This window comes from Macaca fascicularis, chromosome 8 (assembly GCF_037993035.2).
Source record: "Macaca fascicularis isolate 582-1 chromosome 8, T2T-MFA8v1.1".
Taxonomy (NCBI): domain Eukaryota; kingdom Metazoa; phylum Chordata; class Mammalia; order Primates; family Cercopithecidae; genus Macaca; species Macaca fascicularis.
The window spans coordinates 95,668,173-95,672,477 of NC_088382.1; positions in this window are offsets into that span (position 1 = coordinate 95,668,173).

Sequence of the window (4,305 nt, forward strand, 5' to 3'; positions counted from 1 at the left end):
ACAATGTGAACCTTGAGAACATAATGCCAGGCAAAATCAACCAGATATAAAAAGATAAATATTGTATGATTCCACTTACATGAGGAACCTAGAGTAGTCAAATTCATAGAGAAAGAAAAGTTATCAGGGGCTGGGGAGAGGGAAAAATGAGTTAATTGCCATAGAGTGTCAACATGGTTTGATGAAATAATCCTAGAGATGGATGGTGGTGGTGGCTGCACAACAATGTAAATGTTCTTAATGCCACTCTACACTTAAAATTGGTTACAATCATAAATTTTATGTTATGTTTTACTAAAATAAAAATAAATTAATTAATTAGATTGGGCCTAGAAACCAATTTCTAGTTTCTCCAAACAAATGCAGTGTGACTTTATTACATAGACTGCAAAGTAAATAACAAGTGATGATAAAGTTTTGTACAGGTATACTTAGCATTGCTCTGTAAAAGGTACTGAGTCTGTCTTCAGTTTCCTTTGGGAAAAAAATCAAATGTGTCAGCAAATAACTAGATGCTCATGAGAAATTATCTGTAGTATGGCACAACAGTATCATGCACATGACCCAGCATTGCAATTGGCATAGGTCTACACATTTTGCGTTGGTTAAATTTATATTTCTTAAGGATACTTCTTATTCCAATGGAGGTCTCTATCTCATTCTATTTCTCCCATGTGGGTAGGACAACAAAACATAAACTTATCCAGCAAATATTCCAGTGGAAGCAATTTTACTTCTGGGTAACACCAAAAAATCTGAGATTCTATTCTTACATCCTTATGGATAAAATAGGAAAAGAGATTCTAGTGTTGTCAGCAATCTATGTAGATCAAAGAAACAATCCAGGTTCTTGGGATTTGCCTAAACTTCTGTTCTTTTAACCCTGATTCTCTTTCAGACCTGGATCATGCCCACATATCTATCTCTATCTTAGGATCAGTGACCACTATTAATACTAGGCAGGTGGACTCATCACTTTCATAGGAGCTCCAGGTAACTTCTGGGGGATTAAACAAATCAGCTTCTCCAGTAATTGAGCTTTGATTTCATGGGTCTTTTCTGGCAGCTAGATTTACTCCCAAGTTCTCACCCTTCTTTGTGGATTGCTTATTAGCTTTGGTCCTTGTACTTTTCTTAGTACCTGAGCCTCGTTTTGATAATCCTGTCCCCAGTCCCTTTTTCTTCATGCCCATCTTCTTTCATGAGCGCTAAGTCAGAAGTCTCAGCCTGAGGCTCTTACCTGCTAAAAGTCTTCCCTGGTGCTGCCTGTCTGGATACAAGGATATACAGCCTGCTGATAGACTCCTTGCTGTTACTCATTCTGCTTGTTAGGCTCCTGACATCATAATTGCAGCACAGGATGCCACATATTACCTGTTGTTTATTCTCTATTCTTGAAATTCTGCTTGCTTAGATGAAACTTTTCTTACTATTTACAGTTGATTTCTCGCTATATGTCTACCTGACTCCAGAAATTGTGACCTCACACTTTCTTCATTTGCTACACACTTCTTCAGGACTAAGTCTACACAGACCAAAAGATACTAAGCCCTCTTTCTTTTTTTTTTTTTTAATTTTTATTTTATTTTATTTTTTTGTTTGTTTTTTGGGTTTTTTTTCTTTTTCTTACTAAGCCCTATTTCTTTCCAGCTTTGAACAACAAGAAAGGTTGTTGATGCTTATAAAGTACCCCAAAACTTAACAGCCTGTAACAACTAGTATTTATTATCTCACATGTTTTCTGAGAGTCGGGTATCTGGGAACAGCTTATCAGGCTGGTTCTGACTCAGGGTCTCTCCACTGGATTCCCCAGTCAAGATGTTGACCTTGGCTGCAATCATCTGAAGGACTGGAGAGTCCACTTCCTGAACAGCCCACCAAGCTACGTTCTGGAGCTCTCAGTCCCTTTCTACATAGACTTTTCCACAGGGCTGTTTGAGAGCCTCACAACATGGCAGTTAGCTTCCATTAGGGTGAATAATCCAAAAAAGAGAGCTACAGTAGGAGTCCAGTGCCTTTTATCACCTAACTTTGGAGTCGCTTACCAATGCTTCAGCCACATTCTAACGGTAACTAAGAGTGACCCTGATGCAAAGTGGGAGGCAAACACCCAACAGAGTGAATACCAGGTGGGGATTATTGGGGCCCACCACAATTTTTTGTTGTTTATAAAAAATAAACAACAACAAAAAGCAAAAACAAAAACCAAGGACTTCTCTTTAGTATGTCCCTGATCCTTTATCTTTGACTTTTGCCCTGAATTTCCATACCCAATCCAGTATATAAGCAAACTAAGAACAGTAGCACTTAAACAATTTCCAACAGACTTGAGCTCATTGATTCTCTGCTTTCTTGCTCTCATTCCTATCTTCTTGGTTCTCAGATCTCAGAGTACTTCAGTGACAATCTTGGATACAAAAACTACTGGCTGTATTCCCAGGCCCAAAAAATGGAGGTTTCTCATTATTTAATCAGCTCTCTCTCCAGGAAGGCATACGGAAATAGAGGAAGAAGGTCATCAAACTACAAGGAATACTTGCCTACTTGTTGAGATCATCACATTGAGTTCAGCTGGTGTTGCTGAGGTAGACATCTTATACCAGCACTTTCAAATGATTCCCTGAGAATATTAGTTTCTTTGTAATTTTAAGAATTCTATATGTCCCAGAAATGATTCTCAGTATAATAATTGTACTGATAATATTCAATAAATTAAAAAGCAAAGATAATCTTGATTTGATTATGTACCATACTTAAAATGAACTTAATTTAATCAAGAAACCATCATCATTTAGCGTAATTTATCTGTGCTATTCTTTCCTTCTTTCCCTCTGTCTTTTTTCTTTTTGAATTGAAAAGAAGAAGAGACTTAGAAATTATTTCTTCCTGAAAGTAAAACTAGAGAATGAGAGAACAGGGAAATAACAGAAAACACCCATAATCTCTTTTAATCTTTTTGACAATTTTTATATGGCCATTTCCCACCTCTGTAACCCACCAACTCAGCCTTCTCTTTCTTAGACTAAATAACTAAAAGTGTGTCTCTCAATTATTTTGGAGTTGAGCCTAGGGGATGCGGAGGAATGTGGAGAAACAATCTGACAAGGAGGCTAGAACTTGAGTGAAAACGTGTCTTCCTGTTCTTCACAAACAGAAGCCTAAATACCACCACATGTTGTTTCCAGAACTCTAGCAGATTCTGCAATGTGTCTTCACTAGTTGTTCTTTTTCTGTGTCCATTGTTGCTTTTTCTTGCTACATTTAACCTCTGAAGTTGTTGTTTATGATTGCTTGGTCCTGGGCTCTGAGCTCTTCTTTCTATAACTCTCTTCCTAAGTTATCTCATGCTTTCCTGTGATTTTAAGTTCCTTCTATATTTTAATAATGCCCAACTTTGTATTTCTCAGCTAAATGACCCCTTTAAGTTCCATTCACATAAATCTAACTATATGATCACTTGAATGTCCTACGGGCCTCTTCAACTTAACATGTCTAAAACCCAGCCTTCATCCAGTGCTCACCTCCCTCATATCTGCTTGTCTCTCAGTCTTCACAGCTCTGTAAATGATAGCATCCAGCTGCACAAACAGAAAATACTAGAAATTATCCTTGAATCCTTCCTCTCCCTCATGATTACTATACGCAAGCTATCACAAAGACCTGTCATGTCTGCCTCTAAAATAGGTGACATCCCTGCCTGCTTTCTCCATTTTATTGTTTGTTGCCCCAGTCCATGTGCAATTACTTCTCCCCTTGTTTCTTACAATTGCCTCATCATTATTTGTTTCCTTTTGTCCTCATAAGTCATTTCTTCACAAAGCAATCAGACTTACCTGCTTCCATCAACTCCATTCACTGATTTTTTCATGTAGAACTACGTGGAAACACATCTACATTCCATATCGTGGTCTATGATGCCTACACAGGTGGTTCACACCTGCATAGTTGTACCTTTGTCTTCCTTCTTCCCCATTGCCTGTCAAACGAAAATGTGAGGGGGTGAAGGACAGTGGATCATAGCAAGTCAATGGCTTATTAGGGAAGCAAGCTGGAAAGAGACAGGGTGTTGGCAGAGGGCAGGATGCTTACAGTTGAGATTGCGAAGTGAGTGGCTGAGGAAGGGTGGAGGGAAAGTCAAAGATCCCAGAAACGAAGGTCCTGGAAGAACCATTGCTATGACTATTGAAACTACAATGATTATGGCAGGGAAAGGAAATGAGAGACGGACTGGGAGTCTCAAGGATTGAGAAATGGCCTGAGAGCATTGGCAGGTGACTGTAACAAAAAAGAGGTCATGTGCAAACT